This window comes from Parasteatoda tepidariorum, chromosome 10 (genome assembly GCF_043381705.1).
Source record: "Parasteatoda tepidariorum isolate YZ-2023 chromosome 10, CAS_Ptep_4.0, whole genome shotgun sequence".
NCBI classification, from domain to species: Eukaryota; Metazoa; Arthropoda; class Arachnida; order Araneae; family Theridiidae; genus Parasteatoda; species Parasteatoda tepidariorum.
The window spans coordinates 45,205,397-45,221,059 of NC_092213.1; the positions used below are offsets into that span (position 1 = coordinate 45,205,397).

Genomic DNA, 15,663 nt, shown 5'->3' on the forward strand with positions numbered 1-15,663 from the left:
ACGCTAAATCAAGTAAGACGAAATGTGATACGATAAAGAAATTATATACGAGGGTTGTAAATTAAATAGTGGCAACTTAACCTTGAAACTCACAGAAGGGCGGGCATGCGCAAATAGGATATGGGAACGGTGAAGTGGAGCTGTTGTCGATGTGTAGAGTGCAAAAAACAGTCGATCTGCTTAGAAGGGTAGTTGTTGTGTGGCGTTAAAGTGAGGAGTTTCGTTNTATTAGAAAGCACTAATAACATGCTTTAGAGTGATGGAAACGAAACTCCTCACTTTAACGCCACGCAACAACTACCCTTCCAAGCAAATCGACTGTTTTTTGCACTCTACGCATCGACAACAGCGCCACCTCACCTCTCCCATATCCTATTTGCGCATGCCCGCCCTTCTGTGAGTTTCAAAGTTAAGTTGCCACTATTTAATTTACAACCCTCGTATAAGAAAATTAATGCACAATTTTTTACTTGTAACTATTTACGCATCTGAGATTACAAACTAAACAAAAAAGTCTCCTCTTCTAACTAGACGAGATGAGAGGACCTCGCAGGAGGGCCCCTCTGAAATAATGCATGAGAAACTCTACTCCTCTTAGAGGGTAGAGTTTAATACACTGTAAAAATTCCGGATCTAATTACGATGAAAAGTTCCGGCACTTTAGGTGCATAATCCGTCAAATCCAATTTACCGTAAAATAAATTTTCCCCGTAAAATATTATAGCGTAATTTTTACAATAATATTTATTTAATTTGAATTATTCAGTGATTTTACCGTGGTTATTACTGTAAAAATTAAGGTATGTCAGATATTTTTGTTACCGTCACGTGGGGCTACTTTGTGCAGGATTTCGCAGTTTTTGAACTTTGACATGTTAAAAAAATATGTTAATTCAAACTTTAGTAAAATTTATCGATATTATATTCCTAACTGGACTCAGACGAGTGAATTTGATCCATATTGGCATTATTTGTATCTAATATTTACAAATTATAAGTCAAAACATACCTTGCCCAAAGTAGCCCCCAAGAGGAGCTACTTTGTGCAGCCATAGGAATTCAGTTTAATAATCATGTTTTTAGCAAAATATTGGTATAAAATTGCTAAAAAAGTGAATTGTTGGCATTTTTAATAACAAAAACATCAAGATATGTAAAGATATTAGTTTGATAATAATTTTCAGCGATATATTCAAAATTCAAAATATTCGAGTTTAAACAAAAGGAAACCATATACATTTTTGAATATTGAAATAGATGAAATTTCAAAAATATTAATTATTACATATTCATAACATTTATAATATTGATAAATTTGAAAATAACATGCTTGAATGAACATGACAGAATTTGCTCTTCAGTTTCTGTCAAAATCATCTGATGTCTTACAAAATATATTTTTATGTGCTAAATCATTTGATTAATTCATTGAAAAATCTTTGTAGAGGAAAAATAATAGTTTACCAGTACGTTTCACGTGTTTCTTGTGAATTTTGTTAGAGATAGTATTTCTGTGGATTTTGTACATCCGAGAAGCTTCTGCAATCGACATACCACCATTAACTGCTTGCAAACATTGTTTCAGCTTTTCTAAAGTGTAATCACGGTAGTTTCTCGTTCCAGGTATTTTTTTATAACGTCTGACCATTTTTCTGTCGAAAAAAAAACGAATGAAACTTTGCACAAGGTAGCCCCACAGTGCATTTTTTTTTTCATTTTCCGTTTATTTGTTATTAATTTTCAAAATTTGATATATTTGTTTATTAATATATAAATAAAAAAATTTGCACTTAAGACAATTGTTTTATCAACGTCTTTGCATTTCACAGCTGAAGTTTCCACGCACAGTTTTTGACGTCCGAAGTTCTCGGAAAGTTGTTGACATTGGATAAACAAAACACACTCTGAGATTATTTTAAAATTCGAAAATTTTTTTGCAGTAATAGAGGAGACTTATATCTTCAAATGCCGCATATTTTTAATGTGAAAAAACATATGACTGAAAAGCAGCACTTAAAAAGAGCCAAATTCGAATTTGCACAAAGTAGCCCCACATGACGGTACTAACATGTTCCGGTAAAATGGATTTTACTGCAAAAAGAAGAGGCACCCATACTGCCGGTACTTTTTATCGTAATTTGATCAAGCAATTTTTACAGTGTACGCTGAATCGATTAAGACTAAACATGACTAAACAAACACAACCAAATGAAATTTGTCGAAAAAACCCACATAAAGATTTTGTAGAACTTTTTATGTAGGCTGCGTAGGGGTCAGGGAGCTGGCCTTGCATCAGGGAGGTTCTGGGTTCGAATCCCGGGCAAGTCATGGATGTTCTTTCATTCTCTGTACTGTCTGTCCTTACTGTGGGGGCAATGTTGACCCACCTAATATGGTGCCCCTGAAAGAATGGCCAACAAATCTGCCCTGTAAATACCTGAATTGAAGAAATGTTAACACAGGTGGGCATTGGAAATAAATAAAAAAATTTTAGTTCATCTCAAACCTCCAAAAATCAATCAGTCTCGGCTCGGAGAAGAAAAATTTAGGTTGATAGAGTAGGAAAATATTTTTCGACAAAATATTTTAAGAGCTTAAAGAACAGTTCATAGCAATAAAAGTAATTAAGTCCTGAGAAGTATTCTTTAACTTTAAACGAATAGAAATTTATGAAAAATTTAGTTTTATAAGAAAGCGATGAGAAAGGTGCTGTTCTTTAACCTGAAACTGGTGTAACAAACCTGATCAAAGTTAATAAGAAATAACTTCAAAAAAGTGACTTGAAGCTGGTTTTAAACCGAATGCAACCATATGAAGTCACATTTCATTGCACGTATTTCAATTTCCCTACATGGTTTGAAAAAATAAATACGCATTGTAAAAATTATATACATTTCATAAAAAAGGCAGATTTCGAAATCTTTTCCGAGGTAATGAAATATTATTTTGCTGATCTGAAAATTATTTATTTGTTTCTTAGTTTTCCATACCATTTAACATTCACTGTGTCTTTTCTAAATGGATTTCATTCAGTGATTTCCTTTAATTTATAGTAAGTTAAAAGTTTGATAGCTATTAAGTTGAAATTTTGTGGTTAATGAATAAAAACTATAGCTAATACTTCATTTAAAGTGAAATATTTCTAAATTATAATCCATTACTTTCTTAATATTGTCAGTTTTGACATTGGAACAATAATCCTGATATAATGCTGTTATTAATCACATTTTCGCTGTGTTATAAACTATAGGAAGGCTTTATTTATAATAAAAGAGCGTAATTATGTAGTAGGCTTTCAAAAGGGATAAATTTAAATGAAAGCAAACACTGCAAATACACTTGCTAAAAGAAATCTTTGATCAAATAACACTAGGTGGTAATATTTAAAACGTATTTTACTTTTATTATGAATAATAACATAGATTTAAGAACGCAAACATAAATTAATTGGTATGAGGGATTTATTGTTATATCTTTGTTGCACCACTTATGTCATTATATCATTACAGATTGTCAGTTTACGTGACAAGTTCGCGTATTCGATCTTTAAAAACCAGATGATATGACTCCGCCTTATTCTCAAGATTTGCGTGCCTTTTCTTAACGTTGACAAAACGTAATGATAATGTTTTTGGAATTTGTCGCAAACAAATCCTTTTCTATTTGAAATAAAACAATTCTGTTTTTGCAAATAAGCCAGTAATTTACATCGTAAAATAAAAACTTATAAGATTTGTAAATATTGGAAAACTTTGCTCGAATGCAAATAACTATAATTACATTAGTTATATTATTTAACAAAAAGAGCCTTTAAACGATTAATAGTGGTAAATACTTGGTAATAAAGTATTTACTAAATAAGAAAAAGTTTGCCGCATGTATACTAAGCTCTAGAGAATATCGTTTCTTAAGAGAATTAAGTTTGTAGAATCCGAAACTTTTGCTGCTTAATTATTCTATTTAAATGATTTTCCCCGATCTAAAAGCCCTTAAAGGACGTTTGAATTTCAATTATTTTATTTTATGCAAATTAAATGCGCTTAAATGCATGTAATATTTACAATAAACTAATGAAAAAAAATATTTTTAAAAGATGTATCAGATAATTAAAAGCATTTTACAACAACAAGAAGATAAGAAAATTCTCCAAAATTGCTAGTCAATTGTTTTGAAATATTCAAAGTATTCAAAATTAGTATTGAAATATTCAGTGCTCTCTGAAATTCATTAATTACTAGAAAAAAATTACATTTGTATTTTTGTATTGCCATCATCAGATTTATTTCATTCCCAAAAACGAAAGCCTTAAAATTTATTAGGCCAGTGTGGGATCCTCGTAACTAGAATAACTATTAATAAGTGTCTGATTTTAGGCTGCTATATAGCCTGAACTTCAAATATATACATAAACCTTTTTGAGAAAAATGCATGAAAAAGACAATTCAATCAAACTTTTACAAGATATGATACAAAAAGTTCAATCCAATATAGCTACTAACTTGAAAAAACCTTTCTCAGTGAGGGTCCTCAGCAACATTTTATTTTTCTTTGCTCTTGATTTTAAGCATACAGAAAACAATTCGAGCTACGATAAAGAAGACAAAACTTCCTGTCTGACAATTCCGAATGCTTGGATAATTTTTCAAATGGTACTTTCACATGGTTTTTTGGTAGCGAATATCACTATGGGAATTTTGAATGGACACGATATAACAATGCTTCTATCCGGCTTCTTGGATCTGGCAATATACATAGTGACAAACGACATATTGTTCTATCATCGAAAATCAATTAGAATTGTGCTGAAGAATCTATGGAACTTTAATAACCAGTTGCTGAAGGATTGTGGAAAGTATTCATTCCTCTCATTAAGCATTATTGTTCTACTTTCCAGTATGTTTGCAACTTTATACTGTGGGTATTCAGTCTACTTGCTCTCAACCAGAAGTTACATATCTGAAGATGCTGACAATGAAAAGATAGGAGAATTTAAGTTCATGGAGATGGTAGGATGGATTCTTTTTTCGACTTACGCATACATCGGAATGCCAGCTAATCTTGCTCTGTTTGCGTACGTCTGTCTTCTAATAGACAAGAAACTAGTAAATATCTACAAATCTCTGCAAACATTGCTAAAGCATAAAGATATGCATGTTTCCCAAATACGCAAACACAGAATGACATTTTGTAATTTGCAAAAGCTAGCTGATGATGCGGATATGCTGTTTATGTATGTCTGCTTAATCTGGTTGGCTAAATGTGTGATTATATGCTGCTTCAGCTGTTATGACATCTTTAAATGGATTGGAAGTGGTGCCATGCAGGGACTGATAGTTATAATGGACTTCAGCTTTAATATAGGAATTGTGGATATAATGTGTACGTTTGCTGGACGCATAGTTGACACTAAAGGAGACATATTAGATATGCTGATTTGTCTTGGTGAGAAACAAGTATCAAGAGCTGAAGAGATTGGACAAGAGCTGCATTATTTTCTGTCATTGGTAGGTCATTCGAAAATGGCTATGTCAGCTGGAAATATATTTGCATTGAACAAAAACATTGCTGTTACTTTATTGGGAGTCATCGGATCCTATTCTGTTATAATTTATCAGATTAGTCATTAGTCTTAAGAGTGGTTGTGATATCGAGTAAGAATTCTTTGGTGAACTACATTGGTGATAACTGCGGCAATCATATTTGTTTTGAACAAAAATATTACTATTGCTTTATGATTTTTTAGACCTGTTCTGTAATAATTTATAAAATTAGTCATTAGTCGTAATTTATAAAATTAGTCCTTAGTCATAATTTATAAAATTAGTCGTTAGTCATAATTTATTAAATTACTCATTTGTCATATTTTATAAAATGAGTTATTAGTCATAATTTATAAAATGAGTCATTAGTCATAATTTATAAAATTAGGTATTAGTCATAATTTATAAAATTAGTTATTAGTCATAATTTATAAAATTACTCATTAGTCATAATTTATAAAATTACTCATTAGTCATAATTTATAAAATTAGTCATTATTCATAATTTATAAAATGAGTCATTAGTCATAATTCATAAAATGAGTCATTAGTTAGAGACAACAGGAAATAGTGACATTGTATAAGAATTTATTAGTAAGTCACTCAAAAATATATTTGTTTTGAACAAAATCTTTGTTGCTATTTTATTTGTGCATTTAAAGAAATTGTCCTTTTTTTAAATTTTATGTAAAAATATTTTCAATAAATCGTAAAAAATGGAAAACACTTCATTTGTAGAAGCAATTCTCATTTTATTAGAAGCACTAAAATTAAACATAATTTTGGCAATTTGTAGAAGCAATTTGTAGAAGCAATTCTCATTTTATTAGAAGCACTAACATTAAACATAATTTTGGCAATTTGTTTCTCATTTCTTATCTAATTTTTTATAAAAAAAAATGGCGAAAATATATTTACAAAATCAAATTAAAGTCATGACTGCACCAACTGAGAAAGTTCGCGTGTGATATAACCAATATTTCTAAATAAATATCGATGCTTTCTCAAAATATATATATATATCTTTATTCAACATAGTCATTACTTAATGATTAAATATGGAGTTTCGAAGATTTTTGGTTAGAATTTCAAAGCTATCAGATGTTTTGCACAATAACTAGTGTTTATGTTACCACAAAAGCTCGAATGGCGTTATTATTTACTTTACCTAAATAATCCGTATACTAACTAGGATAATCCATTAAAGTGTGTAAAAAGTGTTTGCCTCAATTTATCTAAGTAAATTGCACATAAACTTCTACCGTATTGTTAAAGTTTAAAAGTTTATTTTTCTCATAGTAACAACTAATATATTGATTGTTTATTAAATATTAAAAAATAAATCAATGATATTATTTTAATTTTTTTTTGTTCTGAAAACATTTCAAGCTGTTTCATTGCTTGCATTATAGTTTTCAAAATGATTGATGTTTTATTAATCAACAAATGTATTTATTGTTGACCTTGTTTTCTTAGATCATTATGATCATTTAAGCGTACAGTAACAGCGTGTTGTTCCTGCAAAGATCTTACTTTCCCTTTAACGAATGCCAAGGAGGTAATGTGCAACTTGTCTAGGTAAATTGCTGATTAAATATGTAATTTGTGAAATGAAACAATTGCTTGTTATGGATTTTCCTTGTTAATCTGTACATAAGCTAGATAATCTATGGAAGAACTGATTTCTACACTTAGTGGTAATACAGTCTGATTGTTGTCTTAACTAACTTAGGTCAGATAGTACATACCGGCTAACCCAAATATGACAAATTATTTAAAATATTTTTAAAACCTATGTAGATAGAAGTATATGGTTTGTTACGTTTCCCCAAAAATATGTTACATTTCTCAAAAAATAATTATAAAAGAAGTTTAACAACTAATTAAAAGGCTCTTCAAACTCTATGCAGATAGAAATATAAAAATATAGTTTTTTTGCGTTCAGCAAGAAGTTCGAAAATTAATTAAAAAAGAAGTTTCATACAAAGTTCATCAATAGATTAATTAATGTGACACCATAAACTGATAAAAACTATTAAGCAATGTTTTCAAAATAGCTACCATCACCTTTTGCTCAAACAATGGGGCACTGTTAAAGGAAAAAACTAACAGAGACTCCAGGGAAATATTTATCTGATGATGAAAATTACAGCATGCTGCTCCTTATCTATATATTTTGTTTATTGGAGGTTACTAAGTGATAAACTCTGAAGATGTGGGGCTGACTGAGACAAGAAAAAAAAANACAATGTGAAGCTAAATAAAGTATTCTTGCCCTCCAACTGCAATCTGCGTGGCTCAAGACTCAAGCATGACTGCCTCCTTCTCATACATATATATATATATATATATATATACAGGGTTATTCATAATTCCCTCCTGGGTTTTGAAGCGTTATAGTAAAAAAAAGAAGACGAATATGGCAAGAAGGAACATATGAAATTATTCCGAAAGTATTGAAGTTGCCGGTAGATGGCAGTAACATGTACCACTGAAACCAATTGTAGTAAACATAAGGTTGTAGTAAATAGAGAGAATTATGAATAACCCTGTATATTTATACACACTCTCGATATTTCGAAAACCTTGTTATATTGATTTTTTTTTAAATAGAAAATTAATTTTTTCGGAAAAATCCCAATATAAGTTTTTTGTAAGTCAGTCATTTTCTATTTAGTAACACAATTATTTTTGTCCTTGCCTTTAAAAATAAAATTACCATTGCTGTGATGAGACTTATAGTGAACTATCATCACACACATATATATTAGTAGTTATTCTTATGCATCATTACTCTACTTTTTAGAGTAATATTTTAGAAAAAATATGCTCAAAAAAGTATAAAAATACAGTTCCGAACTTCTTATCTCGTAAACTCGCTATCTCGAAAATCTTTTAGCTTGTTAATATATTTCAGCAAAAACAATGTCTATGATTTGTTGAAAGTAATAAAAAAAATAACACAATTTTAAAGATCGGGGCATTTACTTCGCTGTAAACGACCTGAAAATGCCATAAAATGACTTAAAAACTCAAAAAACACATTTTATTAACTTTCAAAATACGCTGTCAAAGCGTGAAGACTTTAGATTCGTTTCCCATTATGTGTTTTTCGTCAAGTCAGCAGCACATAATGGAACGCCACGGGAAGTTAGTAATAGAAATATTTTCTCCTAAGCCTACGTCTAGCTGAAAAGGGAAATTTCAATAAGAATCTTAAAACTAGATTTTTTTCTCTTGGATTATTAAAATTTTATTTTTCAGGCTATTCTTTCCTATTTCTAGCTGTTCTAAGAACTACATGATGGATAATATTCAATATGTAATGATTTACCAGCATGAAACAACTGATAGTTATTTTTCAATAAAAATGGTGCGGTATTACGAAAGTAATATGTGTATGAATTTTTTTTTTTAAAAATGCAATACATCTTTCCTTTTTTTAACAATATATTTTTTGAGAATCTATATCCTTGATTTTTCTTATGGGAATTAACTTAAATTGTAATTGTAAAATAAAAGGAAGATCTCCATTTTGGCGCCTGTGTATGTGTCTCTCTTTTAGCACTAGAACTCTTTGTACTAACTTCCTGAAATTTGGACAGTGGATGCAAGGGGCAATTTTAGCCCCCGAACCGATAAGTCGTTCAGAAATTTTACATAGTTCGCGTGAGAGATATTTGAAAAATGAATTTTTGCATCAGTTTAGCATCAGCCATTATTTATTTAAACTGCAAACAATTTTTTTTTTTAATTTTTTTCAAAATCTGTCTTGTTTGCTAACTTACAGCTCTATTTTACCAAAAAATATCAAGCATATTAGGCGTTCTTTAATATCAAATTATATTTTTCATTATTTCAGATAAGCTCAATGATTATTGATCCATGCGCATGGTGTGTGAAAGTTACGACCATGAATTAATGTTTCTAAAGTTATCTGATCTGATCACATGTTTATTTCGTTTAGATTTCGCATTTATAGAACTAAATACCTTAAAATCGGTAACTGAAAAAAAGGTTATGCACAAAAAATAAAACAAAGGAAAAATGTAATGTTTGTTTTAGTGAACAGTAGAAAATCATTTTATTATTAACGCTAATGACGCTTAATTTATTTTGGTCATAGGTACTATTGTCATTGGTACTATGGTCATTGGTACTATTTTAATAGATGAGAATATACTACTATAAGTACCAAGATACCAACTGTATTCACATGTTTTTACGGCTTATCGAAAGGGATAAGTACCACCGAAAATTGGTAGATCATGATAAATGTTGGCTATCATCAGTTCAGTTCAAACAATAACATCATACCAATTGATACTGAATACAGTCTTTTCCATTCTAAAACTCTCAAAGAAATAAAATGTTTACCATTGTAAAACACAGAAAATTATTAATTAGAGCAGAGTTGTTTCTATTGGCGTAGGTGTTACTTCTTTAACATATTGACCCAGATGGGACAAGGGTGTCTCTTATGTATATTTATTTCCGACACTAATTACAACAAAAATATATTTTGGTATTTTTTAATTATAAAAAACCTTCTAAAAGTTACTAGAAAAATCTAGATTAACGAAATTATATTTGTACTAAACTAGAAAACCCAAAGAAAGTAATTTGGGAAATAAACTTCATTCATATACAAAAATTTATCAATAATTTAATTTGTAACTTAGAGAAATTTTAATAATGAATAACTGTTTCTCTTGGATTTAAATAAATTTAAATTTGAAAAATTATTGTTTGGAGTCATGTTTAGAAGGTTTTATTTTTAACGTAAAAAAGATTCCGTTATTTCATGCTGTATTTCATAATCATAATTTATTAAAATGCTAAATATGATACTTTTCACTCATTTTGACATAAATTAATAAAAATATGAAGAAATGTATGAAAAATATGTTTAATAAAAATTTTGCGTCAGTGGGTTAAAGTGAAAAATTTTCCAAAGAAAAGTATTCTGTTAATTAAGTACAAATGCATAATTCTTTCATACCTATACTCTTTAGGAAGCAAATCAAATTATTTTCTTATATCTTAATTCGAAAAAATAGAAGCTTTTCTAAGAAATAAATTTGTAAAGTACTTATAGCGTGAATACAATTTTGGACATCTTTTAATCAAATTAAATAATTTTTGAGTGCATAATTATGAGATCTTCAATTCACAAATGAGGTACACACCTGCAAAATTTCTATTGGAACAAAAAATATAACTTAAATTAAAAATGGGAGGGGGGGATTTGTTGAAGCTTTAGCTCCTTACTAATTTAAGTTTAGTGACGTATGTTATGTGCATTCGTGACCGCGTGGTTAAGACGTTTGACTCGAAACAGAGTGGATGCTATTTTCATTCCTGCTGTATTAAATTTTTCATTTCGTAATTCTGAAAAAAGTTTTTTTAAAGTTTATATATTAAAAAACATTTTTAATATACAATTTTCAATTTTTGGAAAGGAAAAATTTTTGATGTAATCTTTTGAATTAAATACATTTCGTTAAAAATAATTATTTATCAATTTTAATTTTTTAATTCCTTAAAAATATTTCAGGTAAATAATATCGATTTTTTTCCAGAAAATTTTTTATTTTTCTCCTGTAATTGAAATGAATAGAAATTTAAGAAACGTGTTTGTAAACATTTCTCTTACACAACGACAAAGAAAGTCCTAATTTATTTTTCACTTTGGCAACAAAGAATTGAAATATAAAGATATCAAGCCTATGAACTGTCATAAGCATGAAAACGTAAACATGCATATTTGCAAATTTCTGAACAAAATATCCTTTCTCGTGTGGATAACAAAAAGCTGAAACAAGCTAAGCTATAAATTGGGAAGAATTGAAAGATTAAAAGATAATAGTTCTTATCAACAAACAAAGTGTTCTATATTATGTTTTAATTGAACTTATGCAGGTTCAATGCTAGTAATTTTATTGTTATTGTTATTCATGGAAAAAATAACATTGGTCGTGCTATTTTGTTTGTTTTTTTAAAGCATGAGCAATGTTTAGTTGCATGTCTTTTCTATTGCATGTCATTTATTCCAATTTATATTGGCGTGCGAGATAGCTTCTGGGGAAATGACTTCTGTCTTTCTTTTACTTCTTGTGTTTCCTTCTGATGTTTACTGCTCTTCTTTGTTGTATTTGATTGTTTTTCTCGCCTTTGGAAATAAAAGAAAATAATAAATTTATTCTAATTTAACTTCTAATAGTTAGATCATTTGACAGTTATACAGTATTAGCTAAAAGCTTTGAAATTTATAATTGTGTTTTTAACAAGGTTGTGAATATTTAATAGTAATTGCTCACAAAAGCATAATTATTGTTCCGTTTCTGAAATTTTTTCTTTTTTGTCATTTATTTTAAGTTAAATATCTTTAAATCAATAACTTATTATTGACTAAATATTTTAGTTTTTTATTGGAAATTAGTTTTAAAGCTTATTATTCTTGATTTAAATTCTTAAAATTTTACGTTACATTTAGAATGAATACAACTTAGTAACAAGCAAAGCAAACCAAGTAAGATTGCATTACAAATTGGGGAGAGCAGGCGGACAACGGGCAAAGCTCACTAGTTATAAAATATTTTAACTTTAGCTTACGGCTCTAAGTATGATGAAGATATTCTGGTCCATTTATCATACCAGCCGTAAGCAAAGGTTAATATTTTTTCCAAAAAAATATTACTTTTTAATTTTAAAAAAAATAACGGAAATAAAGAATTTCATTGACGTAAAATTATAAAAAATATAGAAACTATTAAATTTTTCTTTAAATATTTTTTTTTTTAAATCATTAAGTATTTCGACTTTAAAAAAAATTTAATTTCTTAATAATTCTTATTAAGAAAAGCTCCTGTTTAGCAAATGAAAGAAAAACATCGCTTAAAATTAATGAATATTTTTTGAATAATTACTGAATAAGATAATTAGTTTTCTTATTATATATACAGTAACAAAAAAGAAAAACATTTTTTATTATTGAGAAATAAAAATTTCTTAGTTGAATCTTCATCGGTTGAGTAAGAAGTGGCGATATCTCAGTTTTAAGATGTTGATGTTTTAACAATACGACAATGAATTCACATCCACATCCCTACGGTGAGGAGATTCAAATTCATGATTTATCTACCACTGAGAATATTTTACGTCAGTATTGTGAATAGTCAGAAACTCGAGCATAATTCGAATCAACAAAACATGGCAGCGATTCAAACCAGGATCACTTAATTGAGAGGCGAATATTCTGTTCCCAGACCCACTGGGACTCCTTTTACAAAGCTTCCTGCTTTTTTTAATAATGAAAAAAATTTATATTCGACATTTGTCCACACACAAGGTAACTTGAAAACAAAATATACTATTGCTCACACGATATTACTCAAGATTTCGCCTGCATGAAAATTCTGCCCTATAGATTAGAATAATCGAAAATAATTCTTTGCGCATGAATGAAGCTAAATCAACGTAAAAAAACACAAATATTGTTTCAATATGGTCGTTTTGGTACTTTAAAGCATTTCTTTGGTTCTTAAAGCGAGGTCAAAATACAAAATCGAAGAGAGAAGCACAGTGATACAGAAGAAATTATAAATAAGTTACAGCAAAGAAAAAATTATTAACAAACTAGATAGGAAATCAAAATCTGCAACATGGTAGTCAATAAATGGTAAAGAATAAGAAAAGCATGTAAATGGGGTAGGGTAAGGTAAAATGAAAACCATGCACCTTACAAAATGTAGTAGTAAAAAAAATTATTTCTAATGATTTAGAAAAAAGGAAATGCTAAACATATCAAAAGTTGGAATTTTCTTCTGCTGAAATCATTCAACAATGATTCTCAGTTACTCATCTAGATTTCTGGGAATCATTTCTTATTTTGGAGAATTCTAATAATTCAGTTGATGATAAGTCAAGAAATGTATGGAGTATATTCATTTAAATGCCATTCGTACTCTTATCACTATAGGGCAAAGTCTGTACCAGGGCTCGAAAAAACTCAAAATTTTTACCCGTCCCCGAGGACGGCTTGTCCAACAATGTACCCGTCCTCCTTTGAAACTAACCCGTCGCTTCTAAATAAATAAAAATATAATTTTTTCTTATTTATTACAAACATTTATATAAATTGCACAATGAATTAGTAGTTACTAGGATTACAAATACTAGGATTGCATTATACAGTAATAAAAGGAATACTGGGTTACTAATAGGAGCCTAGTATTTCTTTTATAAAATAATTTATTTCTTTTATGAAATAATTTATTTCTTTTATGAAATAATTTAAATGACAACTGCCAAGTTATCTGGAATGTCAATTTATCCGAGGGTACTGCGTCTTTTAAATGAATCAAATATGACGTTTGCCAGTTCCACAATGCTAATGACTTACAGTGGTTTATGCACAAAAATCTGAAAGGGGTTTTCCATTTAGGTAGATGTTCATAATTGCGTTTAACGCTTCTTGTTTANTTTTTTTTTTTTTTTTTTTTTTGTAAGTTCATTGCTGAAAAGTCCTATTCAATCGCTGCAGTACGGGAGACAGAGAAAACATCAATTCCACCATGCGTAGTATGTTGCTGTATTTCTAGATTAGAGGGTCACTTTAGAAGTGAGGCGCTAGACTCTTGTAAGAAAACAAAAATTGAAACTGCATCACCAACATTAATGGGAAAATGACCGTCCGCGCGGACGTCGGATTCAAGAAATTCGTTGTCCGCGGGGAATTTTTGACCGCCGAGGACGGGCGGACGGGCGGTTTTTCGAGCCCTGGTCTGTAGTATAAGGGTCACCACTAAACTAAATATAACAAGTAGAGACGAAAATATTGTCTCCCATTCGCCACTTCATTCATCGAAAATACATCCAATGTGCATTTTATTATAATTTTTTAATAAATATGAAATTAGGAGCATTTTATAATATTTTAATAATTACTTAATGCCAGACTTGTTTCTAAGAATATTTCTTCATTTCGGAAATGAACCTGTAATTTTAACCGTATTTGAAGAAATGTTTTCGAAGAAACGCCTTACACTATTAATATCAACAGCTGTTTTATTCGATTTAAATTTTAATTTCTTAAAAAAAAGTTCACGCGTTTTAAAAAGTGACCACAGTTAAAAATGCTACAACAGTAGCAATATTTTTAAATTTTGTCTTAAACTTGTTGCTATAGCTTATTTATATAGAAAAAAAATTTTGACCTTACTTTTGCAAATCCAATTTTGATATGTATTTTATTTGTATAGCCTTTTCTTATTTGCATAGTTTTAAACTAAGAAAAATAGTGAAAGGCAAAAAGTTGTTTATATGTGGCAAATATATTTATAACAAGCTTTTTAGATAAAAAAGTGGATTTATTTTCATTTATTGTGAATTGGTCTTTATTATTTAGTCATCGATAAAACTCATGCACCAATGCAACGCCAAAGTTACCATGCGCCAATGCAACCAAGTTAAACCAAAAAGACACAATACCGTGTATAAAGGATAAAAATGGTGCCGGAATAGAAGGGTCGGTATGGAGCTGGGGCCACGTCCGAGAGTTCGTGGGCTCGAACCCAGCCGGCCAAAGACTCCCCGTGTAGTAAAGTGACTGATGCACGTTAAATCTGTCGAGTCGCGAAAGTCCTCCGTGTTCCCATAACAAATCAATACCTCTGGGGGTACTGGATTGGAGGTTGATCGTTCTCTGATTCAGGTCAAAATTACGATCTGTGCATGTAAGAATGGGGCCGCCCTATAAACGGGTGCGACGTATGGTGTGGCAAAAGTCAAATTCTTGGCCACAGATGGCGCCACTGGAAAAACAAGAAACGCACACTCTGCCTTAAATTTGCTCGGTTTCACCGAGCAGGCTTGCTAGTATGGCAAGTGGCATTAGAAACACCAACAACACAACAGGGATAAAAATCAAACAACGATAGAAATTAGATCTTGTCCAAGATCTTCGATCTTGTTAGATCTTAGATCTTGTTAGATCTTAATTAAATATGGATGAAGAAAGGGAAAATTAACAAAAATTGTAAAAAGTTCAATTGGTCAACTCTTGATCGTTGAATTAGAATTTAATTAAAATATGTAAGATCCCTAAGAAGTCCATCTATAA

At 29.8% G+C, this 15,663-nt stretch overlaps 1 long non-coding RNA gene across 1 annotated transcript in view; it reads right to left on the reverse strand.

Moving 5' to 3' along the window:
• Positions 1 to 11,111: 11,111 nt before the first annotated feature.
• LOC139426944 (uncharacterized) overlaps positions 11,112 to 15,663 on the reverse strand; it is a 55,604-nt gene continuing 51,052 nt past the window's right edge. The window contains exon 2 of the long non-coding RNA XR_011638079.1: positions 11,112 to 11,712. This is a non-coding gene — a long non-coding RNA (uncharacterized lncRNA). The remainder of the gene's footprint in view (positions 11,713 to 15,663) is intronic.